We start from the raw sequence: 19,787 nt of genomic DNA, 5'->3' as shown, positions 1-19,787 counted from the left end.
ATATATGAATTTTTCTTCCCAGTATGCCATGGTTAAATTTGCCAGCGAGGGCGAAAATTTCGCCCCCATTGACACTCCGCGTGTCTGTAAGTAGTGCACACCGTCGAACATAAAATAGTTGTGAATGAGCAAGAAGGCTGTGACCTCACACACATAATCAATGTAGTTGGGGCCACATCCCGTATACCTATGGAGATGGTATTCCATGGCCATCAGGGCGACCCCGTGGGGGATGGAGGGGTACAGAGCTATAACATCAGCCGTGATCCATATATAGTTGGCTTCCCATTTTAGGCTGTACATGGCTCTTAATACGTCTGATGTATCCTTAAGGAAACCCGGCGTGCGCCTGACAAGTGGCTGGAGGATGTTGTCCAGCCAACTGCCCAGGCGCTCCGTCAGGGATCCCATGCCAGACACTATGGGGCGAAGAGGGGGGGGGGTGGACACCCTTGTGGATCTTCGGCAGAGCATGCATAATTGGGGTCACGGGCGCATCCACACACAGATACCTATATTCTGTTTCTGTAAAAATGCCCATGTCTCTTCCTTTTTGTATTAGAGACATATACTCAATCATATATTCACTGAGTGGGTTACTAGTTAATATTCTGTATGTGGATGCGTCCGTTAACATGTCCCGCATCTGGCCGCCATATAGATCCTTGTCCATGATGACCACCGCCCCCCCCTTGTCCGCCATCTTGATAACTATTTCACTACATTGCTGTAGTTCCATGAGGGCCTGAAAATGGGAGTGGCCTAAATTGTCTGGACATTTGGTAACCTTAGTTTCCCTTTGGATTCTTTCCAACTCCTTTTCCAATGTGCCCTGAAAAATGTCCATGCTACTTGTGCGTATCTCACTGTGCAACAACGTTACGACTAAGGGTCTCAGTACCCGAAACGCGTCAACGCCAATCTGTTGTACTGTGTGGCAGTCTGTCATGTCTGTATGATGTCCAAATAAAGAAGCGATATTTAACATGGACCCTACTTGAATCTGAGACCTTCTTCTAAATTACCTGCAGCCTGCGACGGGGTCACTCCCCTAGGGTTTCAGAATCGGGATTATACTAACTGGGAGGTGAGCTGGATTTAAGTTTTTCTCTCTGTTTCCCAAGTGGTTTTTCCGTGCAACGCCCCCAGTTCCCGAAAATTATCAGTACCAACAATATTTACATTGCTTCATTGGACGAGTTATTTTGCGGACTGCCACAGAAAGTTACACAGACGCACCTGCCCATCATGGCCTCTCACAGTTCACAAGACCGACAGTTAAAAGCGGACTCAGTCTTCTCAGCGAAGGATATGATTGGCACCAGGGACCTGGATTTAAAAGGTCTAATGAACAACCTGGAACGTTTGCTAAATCAGGAGACTCGGGTCTGGTGGGACTGTACCACGCTCACCAAATATATGGAAAAGAACATGATTCCGCGTGGGTTAAGAATTAAAAAAATACCCACCACAGTTTTTTCAGAGGACTTTGTCTGCAAATGGAATGATATTTTGTCAGAGTGCTCTCTGAAGCTAATGAAGCTCATTGTGGATTCAGAAAATGAGAAACTGACTGGCCTACAACAGGATATCCAATTATGTAAAGACAAGCTCACAAAGTTTAACAGCAACACAGAGTTCTTATCCATGGAGGAGGACACCAAAGCTTCAATTAATAAACTGGAGGACACTATAATGGAATACAAACATTCTAAATACCAGCGAGACCTTCATGATTATACGACCAACCAAGTTTATGAATGGGGAAGACGGGAGAACCTTTACTCCACGCCGAAATCTATTTTAAAAAACCGCAAGAAGTCCAAACCACACAAAAGAGTATCAAGAGTTAGTTTTTCTTCAGACACGGAGGTGTCAGATTATTCCAATGTAGCCGGGACCTTTGATCCGGAGTCTGGTGCTTCCGTTCCGCTGGCCTCACCAGAGAGGGTTAATACAGCGTCATACTATAAAAAATCTAAAAATGAAAGAGATAAGAGGGAAATGGTGAATCCATCAAAAAACGCAGAGGGAGAGCCGGACGGAGACACCAGACTGCCGCATCCAAGATCCACCCGGCTCCAGACCAGACAAAAGTAAGCTCTGACCACTTAAATGTTGTGAACCTGTCTAGTATAAAACTAAGCAAAGATCAGGAATATGTGTTGTCTCTTGGTCTCAATTTTGCGCCATCTGCGCATTTTGATATGTTCTCCACAATGTTGGATATTAACAAATTTGTGCGCAACATTACAGTATCTCGGCACTTCCATGATATCCCTGCCCCTCCTGAACACCCGCCAGCACAGATAGAGACTTATGAGGAAAATTCCTATAAGGATTTAATGTACAAAGAACAGTTGTCGCTATGCTGTCTTGCGGGTCTTCAGGAGGAACAGGGAATCGTGGAGTCAGCCAGACCTGTCATGAGATTAAAAACTCGAAATACAAAATTTTATCCGGTAATGTCGCGCACAAGTAGCATGGACATTTTTCAGGGCACATTGGAAAAGGAGTTGGAAAGAATCCAAAGGGAAACTAAGGTTACCAAATGTCCAGACAATTTAGGCCACTCCCATTTTCAGGCCCTCATGGAACTACAGCAATGTAGTGAAATAGTTATCAAGATGGCGGACAAGGGGGGGGCGGTGGTCATCATGGACAAGGATCTATATGGCGGCCAGATGCGGGACATGTTAACGGAGGCATCCACATACAGAATATTAACTAGTAACCCACTCAGTGAATATATGATTGAGTATATGTCTCTAATACAAAAAGGAAGAGACATGGGCATTTTTACAGAAACAGAATATAGGTATCTGTGTGTGGATGCGCCCGTGACCCCAATTATGCATGCTCTGCCGAAGATCCACAAGGGTGTCCACCCCCCCCCCCATCTTCGCCCCATAGTGTCTGGCATGGGATCCCTGACGGAGCGCCTGGGCAGTTGGCTGGACAACATCCTCCAGCCACTTGTCAGGCGCACGCCGGGTTTCCTTAAGGATACATCAGACGTATTAGGAGCCATGTACAGCCTAAAATGGGAAGCCAACTATATATGGATCACGGCTGATGTTATAGCTCTGTACCCCTCCATCCCCCACGGGGTCGCCCTGATGGCCATGGAATACCATCTCCATAGGTATACGGGATGTGGCCCCAACTACATTGATTATGTGTGTGAGGTCACAGCCTTCTTGCTCATTCACAACTATTTTATGTTCGACGGTGTGCACTACTTACAGACACGCGGAGTGTCAATGGGGGCGAAATTTTCGCCCTCGCTGGCAAATTTAACCATGGCATACTGGGAAGAAAAATTCATATATAATGTGGACAACCCTTTTGGGGTTGGATTGGTCTGGTACGGCAGATACATCGATGACCTGCTCATGATTTGGGCGGGCGGTGTATCTGCCGTCCCGGACCTCCAGATGTACCTTAATGCGAATAACTATAACCTACGTTTCACATGTGCCTTTGGTGAGACCACTATCAATTTTTTAGACCTGACGCTCCGAGGCTGCCCAGGTGAAGTAGTGCACACCCGAACATATAGAAAAGAGGTGGCCGGAAATTCCATCCTGAATGCTAGGAGCCATCATCCCCTACACACCATCAGGGCGATCCCCGTTGGGGAATACATACGAGCAGCCAGGAACTGCAGTCTCCCTGCACTTCTGGATGAGGAATTTAATAAGGTAGATGTCAGATTAAAAGCCAGAAATTACCCCACCTGGATGCTAGAGAGGGGCAGAGCTATTGCACAGAGAAAAAATAGAGGGGAAATGCTTTTTGGTAAAACAGCAGCAGGAGGCAAACGGGATACCCCATCCAGGAGGATGGAGAGGTATGGGAACAGTGACCAGGACAATGTACCAACGTTATCGCTGGCATATAGCAAGGAGTTCAATAAAATCAGCTCCATCATTAAGGGCTGTCTGCCTATTCTGTATGATGACGAAATATTATATAATGCCCTGAAATCAGGTCTCAAAATTGTTTCCAGAAAAGCCACTACATTGTCCTGCTCGCTGTCCCCATCCCTCTTCACGGCCAATAGGATGGGAGCCAGCATGAAGTCTAGTTGGCTCAGATACAAGGGCTTTTCCAAATGCGGGGGCAATCCCTGCAAGACTTGCATCTATGCCACCCCCTCCAAGTCCTTTGACAGATCTGACCACTCCTGCAGCTTTCCAATACAAAGCTATATTAATTGCAACACTACAGGAGTGGTATACATTATACAGTGCAAGGATTGCGACTTAATGTATGTTGGAAGTACGATCCGAAGATTCAGGAATCGCCTTCTGGAACATTTAAATTATATAAGCAACCCTAATGCACTTAATATTTCGAATGTAGCTAGACATTTTATACAAATACATGATCGTCAAGTAAGGGGCTTTAAAGCCTTCGCGATAGAGAGGGTATTTGCCCCCAAGAGAGGTGGTGACCACCGCAAGAAACTCCTCCTACGGGAGGCGTTTTGGATCTTCAGGCTGAACACTAGAGTTCCATATGGCCTTAACCTGAAAAAGGAATTGATGTACATATACCAATAACAAATATGTTCATTTATATATAAACATGTGCATTTATGTGCATCATTCCTGCGTGTCCATTCTTTCTCACAGTCTCCCCTTCCCCCCCCCATTCCTTTTCTTGTGTCTGTCCATTTGGTCCCCAGTTCTTGGTGCAATTATCATTATCAGTGGTTTTCTCCTGCATAACAAGATTACCAAGCGTGGCAACAATGTCCTAAGCAGAAATAATACTGTCAATAATATTGTTATTAATGTGAAGGCTGTTTTGGTTTTGCATAATATATGTTTTTATATGTTACACAAGTTGGTGTGTTCACACTGTGCGTTTTTTTTGGGACTTTCACCTGTTTCCCCTCCCCCCCCCCCTTTTTTTTTTTTTTTTTTTTTTTTTTTCCTTCAGTGAATGTTCACAGAATTTGGACTAGAGTCCTCAAGGGTTAACTCTTGTTAAGTCCCAGCACAGTCTGCAATGCATCAACTTGATAATGAATGGGTGGCAACTAAGGTGTGATGCACAGTGAGACGACCAATGGGATCAATGCCGCCTCCCATGGATTGTAGGGGGGAATGGCTATCTTTTCCCTTTATATTGGGGTATCTCACTGGTCTCAGTACCCGAAACGCGTCAACGCCAATCTGTTGTACTGTGTGGCAGTCTGTCATGTCTGTATGATGTCCAAATAAAGAAGCGATTTTAACATGGACCCTACTTGAATCTGAGACCTTCTTCTAAATTACCTGCATACTTGAACAGCACCCTGCTACCCCACATTGAAGATCCGCTGGACTACTGGGTAGCCAAACTGGATTTGTGGCCACAATAAGCAGAGTTTGCCCTGGAAAAGCTGTCCCGCCCAGCCAGTAGTGGGTGTTTAGTGCGGCAGGGGCCATAGTTACTCCAAAGAGAACTCGCCTGTGCACCAAAAATGTGGAGAGACTGGCCTTTGTCAAGATGAATCAGGTGTGGATAGGCCAGGATTTCCAGCCACCAATTCCTGATGCATCAGACTAAATCATCCATGGTGCCACACCAACATTTTGATACAAGAGACCGGTTTCTTCTGACTACCTGCCTCAGCTACTACTCTGATGCTGCAACCTGCCTGATGCCACAAATCTGATGCCAAGTGCTCCTTCTTGCACCCACCTCCGTCAGCAGGTACAAGTATTGCCACCCACTGCCCTGCTTTGTTACCGGGTCAATTTGTGGTCTCCTGATGCAGCTGATGCTGCCATATCCACACTATGTCACTTTGCCACTCTGTGGTCTCCTGATGCTGCAGCTGCTGCTGCCATCTCCACACTATGTCACCTTGACACTCTGTGGTATCTGGTTGCTGTCATCTCCACACTATGTCACCTTGCCACTTTGTGGTCTCTTCATGCTACTGCCATCTCCACACTTTTTCACCTTGTCACTCTGTGGTATCATACTGCTGCTGCCATATCAACTCTATATCACCTTGACACTTTCTGGTATCCTGCTGCTGCCATAGCCACACTATGTCACCTTGCCACTCTGTGGCCTCCTGATGCTGCCGCCACCTCCAAAGTATGTCACCTTGCCACTCTGTGGCCTCCTCATGCTGCTGTCATCTTTACACTATGTCACCTTGCCACTCTGTGGAATACTCATGCTGCTGCCATCTGCACACTATGCCACCTTGCCACTCTGACATAATTTATTTTACCTTTCTTCTGATCTGTCAGAAGGAAGGAAAAATGAGATGCAAAATGGATCCTGTCTGTGTAGCAGCTGTAAGGCCTGTATGGTCCCATCAGAATTGGCTTATGATTTAGTAGCCAAAAGAAGGAGTGGGTAGAAAACACAGAAGAAATGCAAATATTCCATTCACGTGTCATCTCTGTTTTACATCCACTCCTGGTTTCTTTGGCATTAGCAATACTAATGGATTATTGAGCAATTGCTGACCGAGTGAAGGCATATACTCCACAGACAGGATCTGTTTTTTGTGGATTATTGTTCTGACGGATCAGAGGAAGGGGAAATTATTCAGTGACTCTGTTTGGAGATCTCTACTTGTATACGTGTTTAATAGAACAGGTTCTGATAACATCTATGTGGAAACAGTTGGCGATGGTGTAAAATGAGTGCGCTTCTTCTTGGCACTAAGGCTGTAAGGTTGAATTCATGCTTGAGTTATTTGGTCCGTTTTTGCCCCGCGACTTCCCTAATAAGTGAAGTGTGCAGTGATTCTAAGAGCGACGCCTGTCATCTGCATATCATATGGACTCACAGTATTATTTCACTACCAAAACAGACACCCTATGCGTGATACGACAAGGCACAGTGTTCTACTCGTTTAAAAAGGCTCTTAGCAGCCAGGAAAACCTGTTTTCTAACTTAATTTGCCGCAAATTTATTCAGATCAAACCAATTTTTTTCCCAAAATATTTGGCGATCCAGCGAATCGAATTTTTGAAAAAATGTATTATCCATATGCCAGTTTTCTGGTCTAAAAAAGTTGTTTTTAAATGCCATTTGCACAATAGGTATTTTGTCTTTATGATGACTCATCAGAAATTAAGCAGATCCTCGGGCTAAAAAACACAGAAGACACTGGTGTTGATAAATATCCCATCATATCTCTACCTAACATCCTTTTTATCCCACCAGCCCTTAGTTGGCGAGCACTGCAGAGGTGATCACTTGGGGATACAAACAGTCCATAATTCTGTTAGTATATATACAAAGAAAGTCCATCTCACCCACATTCCAAGGACACCTGCGTGCACGGAAAATGGCTGGTGAGCCTCTGTAGCGCTGATACTTGAAAGCAAGGAATTCCAGCACTTAAGTTTTTGGTAGCTAAAACTTTGTCTTTTATTCAGGCAGTAGACAAAATGTACAGGACATCCACCCACAAGTGTAGCAAACTTGATGCGTTTCGAACAAAAGTTCTTATTCTTAACAATAAAACCTGTGACATGATGTATGTGGGTTGTACCACCAGAAAATTCAAAGTTCGAATTTTGGAGAATCTCAATTACATAAAAAATCTGCATAGTGTGAATACATCGAACGCGGCCAAACACTTCATTAATAAACATGAACGACAAGTACGAAATTTTAAAAACTATGCAATCGAACAAGTGAGACTACCAAAAAGAGGAGGCAATTACAGGTACAATATTGAGCCACAAAATTCCATATTTGGGATTTGTGTGACATGGGTTGAGTCTGAAAATAGTCCATTCTTCATTGATTTTTTTTGATTTTTTTTTCAAAGCTTAAATGCAAATCTGGCTAGAATTGCTGTTTAATATCCATAACTGTTACAATGAAAACCGTTTTTCATAAATTGTTGTAATTGCATCAGTAAACAGCTCATTTTGTTTCCTTAACAGCATTTGCAAATATGTGATTATTATATTAATGGATGTAGTAAATTATAATCCATTCACATGTTAATTAAAGAAGCATTTATAGCTCACTCTCTTCAATTTAAAAGTTGTTGTTATAAATATCATTTAATGTCCAAACATAAAACAAAAATGTAATGATGGTACCACAAATATTATGGCTTATGGCATGGCAAATGTACAGTATGTCAGTACACAGAGGTCACATTTTTGTACGGCGCTATACAGCCCCCATGCACTACTTTAAAGAGTTGGTTGGGTATTGAGGTATTCTCCTCTAGAAGAATATTGTGGCCTATATGAAACGGTGCTTTAATATAGCCATGTGCATGAGCTCTCGTGGGATAGAAAATTGACAGCTTCTGTAGCCAGAATGCTAGTAATGACAGTAATGATAGCTGCTAAATTCACAATACAATGTAAGGCCTCATGCACACAACCGTAGTTATGGTCTGCATCCGAGCCGCAGTTTTTGCGGCTCGGATGCGGACACATTCACTTCAATAGGGCCACAAAAGATGCAGACAGCACTCCGTGTGCTGTCCGCATCTGTTGCTCCGTTCCGAGGCCCCGCAAAAAAAAAAAATTGCATGTTCTATTCTTGTCCGTTTTGCGGACAAGAATAGGCATGTCTACAATGGGCCGCCCGTTCCATTCCGCAACTGCGGAAGGCACACAGGCGGCTTCCGTTTTTTGCGGATACGTGGTTTGCGGACCGCAAAAAATGGCACGGTCATGTGCATGAGGCCTAACAATGTGAGGAGGTCGTTGTTTTACAAATGTCTACTTTTCTGAACTTTATTAGAAAACCCTAATTACCGGTAACTATATTATTGTGGAAAAAAGTGATATGTCTTGAAATCTAATCAACTAACAAGCATTTTAACAACTTTCAATATTCCACATTAATTTGTTTTTGTCACAAAGCAGACTAAAGTTTGATCCTTCAAACTGAGCAATAGTAGAAGAATATTCCTTGCAATTTTAGCTTGAATATTAAAACAGCTACTTGTTAGGCTGACAACTTGCCAAAAACACCAGCAGGGGACATCTGCACTTGATCAACAAAGGTGAGTACTGTTTTCTGTTATTTCATAGCATTTGGTGCTGAGACTCAGACAACCCCTTTAAAGGTTATGAACATCTTTGGGGGTATTTTTTTTGTTATTGTGGCATTGTTTTAATTTTGAGCTAAAGTAATTTTTTAACTGATCTTTCAACAACAAAAAAAGGCTTTTTTGTTTCTGTGCATTTGCAGACTTTTCTTAGGTTTTCCCTTCATAGTGAATCCTGTCAGATAACCAATCTGATGGCACAGACTTAAAGCAGTTGTCCAAGTTCAGAGCTGAACCCAGACAAACACCCTTCTTCACCCAGGCAGCCCCTCTGAGAATAAGCATTTCATGCTCTGCTGCTCTTCTTTGCCCTGCGCATTACATTTTTGCACTGCTAGGTGAAGGCTTTCGCCTAGCAGTGCTCCTAGTGATGTCACCTGCAAAATTTGGCGTGTTTTAACATTGCCCATTATTGCCAGTGACATCACTGGGAACACAACTAGGCAGAACTAATGAAATAGCCCTTGCCCTGCACGATAACGTGGAGGGCAAAGGAGAGCATCGTAGCATGAAATGCTTTGATATTCATATCAGAGGGGATGCCTAGGTGAAGATGGGGAAATGTCTGAGTTTAACTCTGAACCCAGACAAGCCCTTTAAACCTCTGTCTCTGAACTCATGACAGCTCATAAACACTCACTTATGCTATATTTTTAATTGAGGGTTTAGCTATAATGAATGTTAATGAGCTGCCAGGATTTCAGAGCCTTCAGCTGTCAGAAGTCAGTAGCAAAATAAAGCTATCCAAATACAATTATTTCAAGTATAGTATTTGAAGATTGGTGAATAATTTAATAGCACAATGAGAACAATGCTGGATTTCTTGACTCTGCCACATTAGCAGGTCCCAGCAGTAAGTTTCTTCATGATAGGGATTATCTTACAAAACTACTGCAACCTCTGATACTCAATGAACCCATCAGTGCTAACATCTCACTATTAGTTACCTAATCAATTTGTTCACATATTGAGTGGCATTTGAATTATCCCTATTTTCCTGCTTCTTTTACCAAAATACAGTAAAACTTGTCAAATAAAAGTAGGAATAAGTATCCAAAATGACTACAAAACTATAGATTAAATGTATGGTTCAGAAAGGAGTATGGCAAGAGTACATGTGCTTTCCATAAGACGAGGGGAGAAAACGTCTATCAGACTCCTCTCGTAGTAGATTCGCTCCTCAAGAACAAAATAAGCTGCCATATTGAAACCAGCAGCTTGATTATTATCTCCCCGACATCTGCCATAGGGGGAGAGTCAGGAGGCTCCCATGCATATTTTTTGGTTCACTGATATGTTGAAATTGGCAGGTTCAATGGATATACATCTAATGTGTATGTCATGCTTAAATCCGAGGATAACAGATACCGGATTGACTTACTGCTGTAGTAGTAGGAGTAATAGTAATATTAATGGTATACAAAAAGGGCTATTCCAGTTTCAGTCATCAAATACTGTATGTTTCTTTGTATAATGAAAAGTAAAACAATTTTCAAATATTTTTTCTGCTCCAATTGCTCATGATTTTCATAAATGTTTGTTGTCATTCAATGGGAGTCTTCATTGTTGACTTCACCTGGTGTTGTGATGATCACATGGGCACATGAACCACTATAAGAAATAGCCCTGATAACTATACAATAACTGACAAGGACCTGTGTGTCCATCTCATTACCAGATTTTTAGCAGCTGGAGGTAAATAATAAAGCCTCCCTTAGGCTACTTTCACACTAGCGTTAAAGTTTTCTGGTATTGAGTTCCGTCATAGGGGCTCAATACCGGAAAATAATAACAGTTTAATCCTAATGCATTCTGAATGGAAAGAAATCCATTCAGCTTGCATCAGGATGTCTTCCGCTCCATCCCTTTTACATTTTTGCATGGAACACTTGCCGGAATGCCGGATCCGACTTAAATTTCCATTGAAATGTATTAATGCCGGATTCTGTACCAAGTGTTCATTGCATTGATGGATCTGGCTTTCCGGTCTGTGCATGCGCAGACCTTTTAAAAATGTGGAAAAAATAAATACCGGATCTGATTTTCAGGATGACACTGGAGAGACGGATCCGGTATTTCAATGCATTTGTCAGACTGACCCGGATCCGGATCTGGAAACAATTGATCTCCGTTTGCATACGGATTTCTGGACTGCAACGGAACTGCCTGCCGGATTCTTCTAATGCTATTGTGAAAGTACCCTTAGAAATACAGCTCTTTATAAAAGTACAGTATTTAAGAAAATCAAAACTTTTCCTGATAAAGTGAAAAAGAAGTATTTGCTGAATCTTAAACTATGTAGTTATAATTGCGCTGCACTCTAAATTTATGACAATTTATTGCATTTTAAAATACAAACCGGATTCCAAAAAAGTTGGGACACTATACAAATCGTGAATAAAAACTGAATGCAATGATGTGGAGGTGCCAACTTCTAATATTTTATTCAGAATAGAACATAAATCACGGAACAAAAGTTTAAACTGAGAAAATGTACCATTTTAAGGGAAAAATATGTTGAATCAGAATTTCATGGTGTCAACAAATCCCCAAAAAGTTGGGACAAGGCCATTTTCACCACTGTGTGGCATCTCCCCTTCTTCTTACAACACTCAACAGACGTCTGGGGACCGAGGAGACCAGTTTCTCAAGTTTAGAAATAGGGATGCTCTCCCATTCCTGTCTAATACAGACCTCTAACTGTTCAATCGTCTTGGGCCTTCTTTGTTGCACCTTCCTCTTTATGATGCGCCAAATGTTCTCTATAGGTGAAAGATCTGGACTGCAGACTGGCCATTTCAGTACCCGGATCCTTCTCCTACGCAGCCATGATGTGGTGATTGATGCAGAATGTGGTCTGGCATTATCTTGTTGAAAAATGCAGGGTCTTCCCTGAAAGAGATGACGTCTGGATGGGAGCATATGTTGTTCTAGAACCTGAATATATTTTTCTGCATTGATGGTGCCTTTCCAGACATGCAAACTGCCCATGCCACACACACTCATGCAACCCCATACCATCAGAGATGCAGGCTTCTGAACTGAGCGTTGATAACAACTTGGGTTGTCCTTGTCCTCTTTGGTCCGGATGACATGGCGTCCCAGATTTCCAAAAATAACTTCGAATGGTGACTCGTCTGACCACAGAACAGTCTTCCATTTTGCCACACTCCATTTTAAATGATCCCTGGCCCAGTGAAAATGCCTGAGCTTGTGGATCTTGCTTAGAAATGGCTTCTTCTTTGCACTGTAGAGTTTCAGCTGGCAACGGCGGATGGCACGGTGGATTGTGTTCACTGACAATGGTTTCTGGAAGTATTCCTGAGCCCATTCTGTGATTTCCTTTACAGTAGCATTCCTGTTTGTGATGCAGTGTCGTTTAAGGGCCCGGAGATCACGGGCATCCAGTATGGTTTTACGGCCTTGACCCTTACGCACAGAGATTGTTCCAGATTCTCTGAATCTTCGGATGATGTTATGCACAGTTAATGATGATAGATGCAAAGTCTTTGCAATTTTTCGCTGGGTAACACCTTTCTGATATTGCTCCACTATCTTTCTGCGCAACATTGTGGGAATTGGTGATCCTCTACCCATCTTGGCTTCTGAGAGACACTGCCACTCTGAGAAGCTCTTTTTATACCCAATTATGTTGCCAATTGACCTAATTAGTGATAATTGGTCTTCCAGCTCTTCATTATGCTCAAATTAACTTTTTCCAGCCTCTTATTGCTACTTGTCCCAACTTTTTGGGGATTTGTTGACACCGTGAAAATTAGAATCAATGTATTTTTCCTTTAAAATGATACATTTACTCAGATTAAACGTTTGATCTGTCATCTACGTTCTATTACAAATAAAATATTGACATTTGCCATCTCCACATCATTGCATTCAGTTTTTATTCACAATTTGTTTAGTGTTCCAACTTTTTGGGAATCCGGTTTGTATACTATTACTATTTTTAAATCAATATAGTGAATTATATCACTACAAAGTTTCAATTCTTGTGTATTTTGAATAAAAATGGCCTCTATGAAAGCAAGCCTTGGTGCCACAGAAAGTTCAATTGACTGCTGGGTGAATCAGGTCACTTTCACTGTATTCACTGCCAGATTGGACTGACCTAATTCTTTCAGAGTGCCTTGTAAATGACCTAATTCTCTCATCTGACAGTGTGCTATGAGGCTTGCTAATGTCTCTAGTCATTCTAACTGCTGTAAAAACATTGGATTACAAATGCATGTTGTAATAAAACCAGCATAAATCATGTCATCACACTATTTATCTTTGAGAAAATTAACATACTGCTGTTCTGAATATTTGAAAAATTGCTAATTTAGTATAGTATTGTTGCTACAAAGGAAGCTATCTCTCAAGATATGCATGTTGACAGATTAATTATCATTTACATTTTGTGAATAAATAACCTTTTTTAAGATATATTTGCTAAATATATTATAGCATTATGAGTTACAGTATATAGTTATAGACCAGTGTTGTTGATGCTCAAGACTTTATCCGATGAAAAGTATTAATATGCAATGAAAAGGCCAAGTTGTTATTGCAATATACATGCATTAAATAAAATATTGCATGTTTTTTACATTTTCTTCTTTGGCAGGGCCCCTTGCTCTTTATCTTTCTGGTCCACCTTCTCCTGCATTCAGTGGCGGACCAACAGGCTCAGTAACATCCCTGGTCCCCTGTCCTCGGTGTTGGCATAGTGATCTCTGACACGCAAGTAAAGTGGTCCAGACACCATTCATTCATACATCTTTACATCTAAACTCATATGGATGTGTAGCTAGAACTGTGTCTAGACAGTGAAGCAAGAGATTGTATGTTTACTATATATCATATTTACCTCTGGGATTATATGTGAGGGACTATATTCTCTGTACGGAACAAATGGGGTTAACAGCATCTAATCACAAGGCTTCCTTAGAAATGTAGGTGCTCGAAGAACTACTGTCCCACCCAATGATGGGGAAAAAAGTCGTCCGAATAAGTGAAACAGTTTTAGATTTGTGAGATAACCCCATTTTTTCAGTTTTCTTTACCTTCTAAGGGCCATAACTTTTTTTAATTTTCCATTCACAAAGTCATATGAGGGCTTATTTTTAGCAGGACAAGTTGTACTTTTAATAGCGCCATTTATTAACCATAGGTTGTATTGAAAAACAGGAAGAAATTATTTGTGGGAATAAAAAAAAAACAATTCACGAATATTTAGAATATAGTGATATATATTCATAATTTCGAATATTCAAGATTTTTTTATTGCAAATTTTTGTTATGCTAATTTTTATTGCAAATTTTTCAACTGCCGAGTAAAAACATGATTCCTCCCTGCTTCTTGCTCATTGGCCCACAAGCAAGAAGCACGGAGGAATCATGACTTTAAATGGGAAAAATGATGAATATTCTAAAAAAACAAAAATATAGCACTATATCGAATATATTTGTTTTTCGAATAGTCATAATATTCTAAAAAACAAATATATAGCAATATAGCGAATATTCAAAAAAATAATAATATAGAGCAATTTAGCTAATATAGTGCTATAATCATTTTTTTTTCTCATCTGAAGTTCAGATTGGAAAAACATTTCAACTATTGAAAAAAAAAGATTATAGCACTATATTAGCTAAATTGCTCTATATTTGTTTTTTTTTTCCGAATATTCGCTATATTGCTATAAATTCTTGTTTTAGAATATTACGAATATTTGAAAAAACAAATATATTTAATATAGTGCTCATTGGCCCACAAGCAAGAAGCAGGGAGGATTTGTGTTTTTACTCGGCAATTGAAAAATTTGCGATAAAAATTTGCATAATGAAAATTTGCATATTACGCAATCATTACCTTGTCAATTTTTTTAGTAAAAAATCATAGAATATAACAAATATTCAAATTCGCGAATATTCGACAAATATTCAACAAAATATTGTTGAAATATCGCAAATTCGAATATGACCCTGCTGCTCATCACTATTCGTGGTAACAAATTGCAATTTTTTTCTAACATGGCAGCTACAATGGCGGCTAAAAGGAACCCTGGGAAGAGCGGGATAACCCATAATGCCATGCATGCAGCCAATAAGCAGCCAGCCAGCCTGGTGATGTCACAGCCCTATAAATGCGGTGGCTATCTCAGATTCTGTCATTTACCATCGTATTTTGTTCAGGGACAGACGTTTATGCAGGAGCTAGGGAGAGTAAAAGAAAATCTATAAGTGCACAATAAGGATAGGGAGGAATCATTTCACATCATCTAAGTGCAGGGACAGACGTTTCAGGCGCTAGGGAGAGTGATAAAGAAAACATTGTGAAAAGCAAAGTGGTTTAGAAGTGCACAATTAGGATAGGGAGGAATCATCTCACAGCATCTTAGTTCAGGGACAGGCATTGCAGGGGCTAGGGAGAGTCATACAGAAAACATCATTGGGAACAAAATATGATTTACAAGTGCAGGGAAAGATTATTTGGGGACCCAAATAGCCATTATACAGCTCTGTCATTCCAGCAATTTGTTGTAAGGGTGCAAGTGTTATGTGGAAAAGCCTTTAGTGGCTTATATCTGTGAAAAAGAGAAATATATACTCTGTTCACTTTTGCAGCTACAGTATATATGGTGAAAGTGTTTAGTGCCCTATTATAGTACAGTACAAGAAAAATAGACACTGTTCACTTTTGGTGTTATTTGCGCTAAAAACATCTATTGTGAGTTCAGTACAGTATAAGAAAAGTAGACACTGTTCACATTTGGTGTTATTTGTGCTAAAAACATCTATTGTCAGATCAGTACAATACGAGAAAAATAAACAATTCACATTTGTTATTTGCACTAAAAACGTTTCTTATCATACTTCATACTTCTAAAGAAAAATAGAAAAATATACGCCATTCAAATTTGGTGTTATTTCCTCTAAAAACATCTATTGTCAGATCAGTACAATACGTGAAAAATAAACAATTCACATTTGGTGTTACTTGCTCTAAAAACATCTATTATCAGATCAGTACAATACGAGAAAAATAAACAATTCACATTTGTTATTTGCACTAAAAACGTTTCTTATCATACTTCTAGAGAAAAAATAGCACAAGCTGTTCACATTTGGTGTTATTTGCGCTATAAGCGTTTCTTGTCATATTTCTAGAGAAAAATAGAAAAATACAAGCCGTTCACATTTGGTTTTATTTGCGCTAAAAACATTTCTTGTCATATTTCTAGAGAAATAGAGAAAAATACACGCCGTTCACATTTGGTGTTATTTGCTCTGAAAACATCTATTTTCAGTTCAGTACAATACAAGAAAAATAGACACTGTTCATATTTGGTGATATTTGCGCTATAAGCGTTTCTTGTCATATTTCTAGAGAAAAAGAAAAAAATACAAGCCATTCACATTTGGTGTTATTTGCGCTAAAAGTGTTTCTTGTCATATTCCTAGAGAAAAAAAGAAAAACACACATTGTTCATATTTAATGTTATTTGCGCTAAAAGGGTTTCTTGTCATATTTCTAGAGAAAAAGCGAAAAGAACACACTCTTCACATTTGGTGTTATTTGCGCAGAAATAATTTAGTGGCCTATTTCATTACAAAAAGAACAATATATTCATCGCTTTTAGGGGTGTTTTAATTTCCGTTTCATTTGTTTAGTTCAACTACAAGTATGTCAGGCAGAGAAGTGCCAGGCTATGAACAGAGGAGTGGCAGAGGAATGAATGTTTATGGCACAAGCAGAGGTCGCAGCAGAGCAAGGGGTCGGGGCAGCAGTAGTCACAGCGAGAGGCCTGTGCTTCCGGTGTCATCTAGCAGTCGTGCCTTCACCAGCAAAACAGCGGTTCTTGATTGGTTAACTCGGTCACCCATGTCATCCCAAGCGACATCAGACACCCCCCCGAGCCAACAGTCGGTGGGTTTGTCATACACAACCCTTAGTTAGCATGGCCCGAGAGCAGGCTCTGTGCCATCACCTGTCCTCAATCTGCCTCTGTCCTTTTCTGTTCCCTCACCACAAGAATTAGTATATGCTGTAGGCTCAGCTTCACTTTTTAGCGAGGAACAGCTACTAGATGACAGTCAGCAGCTACTGCCCAGCCAAGATCTGGAGGAGACATCCTCCGCCTCCTCCGCTAGGAGGACAAGTAGTAATGAGGAGAGTGGCACGGGAGTTGTGCTGCGAGTCATCAGGAGCTTCTGACCCAGAGACCATTGAGGAGGACATAAGTGATGTGCAGACACTAATCGATGATGATGAAGCCGATTGCACTTGGGAGCCAGGTGCAGAAGTGGCTTCATCATCATCAGGAGAAGAGGGTGGCAGCTTGCCAGTGGGGCAGCGTCAGAGCCAGCAAAGTGGTAGTATGGCTGGGAGTCAGCAGGGTGGCAGTAGTGGGAGGTTGGGAGCCAAACGTGCCCGGGGTAGACCACCTACTTCGCAGCAGCCTACCTGCCCAGGAAGTAGTGGTGCAGGGGTTCATGGAGACAGCGGCGGTAGCAATCAGTCAGTGAGGACTATAGGGGGGGAAATCACCTACTCGGCGGTGTGGCAGCTTTTTTTCAAAGCACCAGAGGAGGTGAACATGGCCATATGCCACATTTGTGGGCAGAAGGTGAAGCGTGACCTGGGTGCCAATGTTGGCACTACAGTCCTACGTCAACATATGCAGCAATACAGTTGCCTGGGAGAATCGTGACTCTGATGTGGTGGTCCAGCCTGCTGCAGCAACCGCTACATCACCCAGTGGCACGCACCCAGTTTCAGCCAGTCAAGGCTCCACCACCTCAGCCGAAGGGGGCTGTCTGTCAATTCCATCTTCTGCTGGTCCAGATGCTCATGCTCCTACTCCTCATCAGTCATTCCGTCAGCAATCGATCACCGAAGCGATTGCCAAGAGATATCAGTATGTGTGCACACATCCAAGGGGCTCCTGTCCAAGTTGCTGGTGCTTCAGTCTCTCCCTTTCCAAGTGGTGAACTCTGTAACTTTCAGAGAAGTGATGGCTTGTGCCGAGCCGAGGTGGAGAGTACCAAGCCGTCATTTATTTGTGAAAAGGGCAGTACTAACCCTGCACACACATGTAGAATAGAAGGTGGGCCAGTCCTTGAGCCTGTTGGTGATCTGCCAAAGTGCTGGATCTGGAACGACAGATCCAGCATTGCGGTATTTTGAATGTCAGATCCGGCACTAATACATTCCTATGGATAAAAATGCCGGGTCCGGCATTCACGCAAGTGTTCCGGATTTTTGGCCGGAGATAAAACAGTAGCATGCTGCGGTATTATCTCTCTCCTGAACAGTCAAAAAGACTGAACTGAAGACATCCTGATGCATCCTGAACGGATTGCTCTCCATGCAGAATGCATGGGGAAAAAAATGATCAGTTCTTTTCCGGTATAGAGCCCCTAGGATGGAAATCTATGCCGAAAAAGAAAAACGCTAGAGTGAAAGTACCCTTAGAATATTGGAAGCAATTCTTGAAATTTTTAAGAACATTTCCAAAACCCACTTTTTAAGGACCAGTTTAGGTCTGAAGTCACTTAGTAGGGATTACATAGTAGAAACCACCCATAAATTACCCCATTGTAGAAACTCCCCCCCCCCCCCCCCCCCAGCTACTCAAAACTGATTTTACAAACTTAAATTAAAAATTAAAGGAAAATGGAGATGAAATTTCAAAATGTCACTTTTTTGGCAGATTTTCCACTTTAATCCATTTTTTCATTAACACATTGAGGGTGAACAGCAAATAAAACTCAATATTTATTACCCTGATTCTGCGGTTTACAGAAACACCCCACATGTGAACGTAAACAGATGTAAGGGCACACGGCAGGGCATAGAAGGAAAGGAACTCATTATGGTTTATGGAAGGCAGATTTTGCTGGACTAGTTTTTAGATGCCATGTCCCATTTTAAGCCCCCCTGATGCACCCTTACAGTAGAAACTCCCAAAAAGTGACCCCATTTTAGAAACTAGGGGATAAGGTTCCAGTTCTATTGGTACTATTTTGGGGTACATATGATTTTTAATTGCTCTATATTGCAGACAAAAATGGCTGTTTTGGCACTTTTTTTTTTTTACAACATTCATTTGACAGGGTAGATCATGTGCTATTTTTATAGAGCAGGTTGTTACAGATGCAATGATATCAAATATGTCTAATTTCTTTGTTTGTTTGTTTCAGTTTTACAGCTGCCTTATTTTTTTATTTTTCTGCTGATCGTCTTATGCAGGGGCTCATTTTTTACAGGAATATGTGATGTTTTTATTGGTACCATTTTGGGGTACATATGATTTTTTGATCATTCATTATTACACTTTATCGGGCAAGGTGACCAAAAAATTGGTTGTTTTGGAACAGTTTTTATTTATTTACTTTTCCAGCATTCACCTCAGGGGTTAAGGTCATGTGATATTTTTATAGAACAGATCGTTAAAGACGTGGCAATACCTAATATGTATACTTTTTCTTATTTATTTAAGTTTTACACAATAGTAGCATTTTTTTTAATAAAAAAAATATGTTTTAGTGTCTCCATTGTCTGAGAGCCATAGCTTGGGGCTGGATCTCCTGGGCACCCATAAAAGGCAGGTCCCAATGCCGTGCAAGGCATTGGGCAGCCTCTGCATGGCATTTGGCTGCCTTCTCACCCATCGGGTCCCCAACACAGAAGTGCGGGGACCCGATGGGCTCCCTCACCGGCAGCAAACCCCTT

The sequence above is a fragment of the Bufo gargarizans genome, chromosome 3 (genome assembly GCF_014858855.1).
Source record: "Bufo gargarizans isolate SCDJY-AF-19 chromosome 3, ASM1485885v1, whole genome shotgun sequence".
NCBI lineage: Eukaryota > Metazoa > Chordata > Amphibia > Anura > Bufonidae > Bufo > Bufo gargarizans.
The sequence above is the reverse complement of the archived record's forward strand: the minus strand, read 5'-3'. Positions refer to the sequence as shown.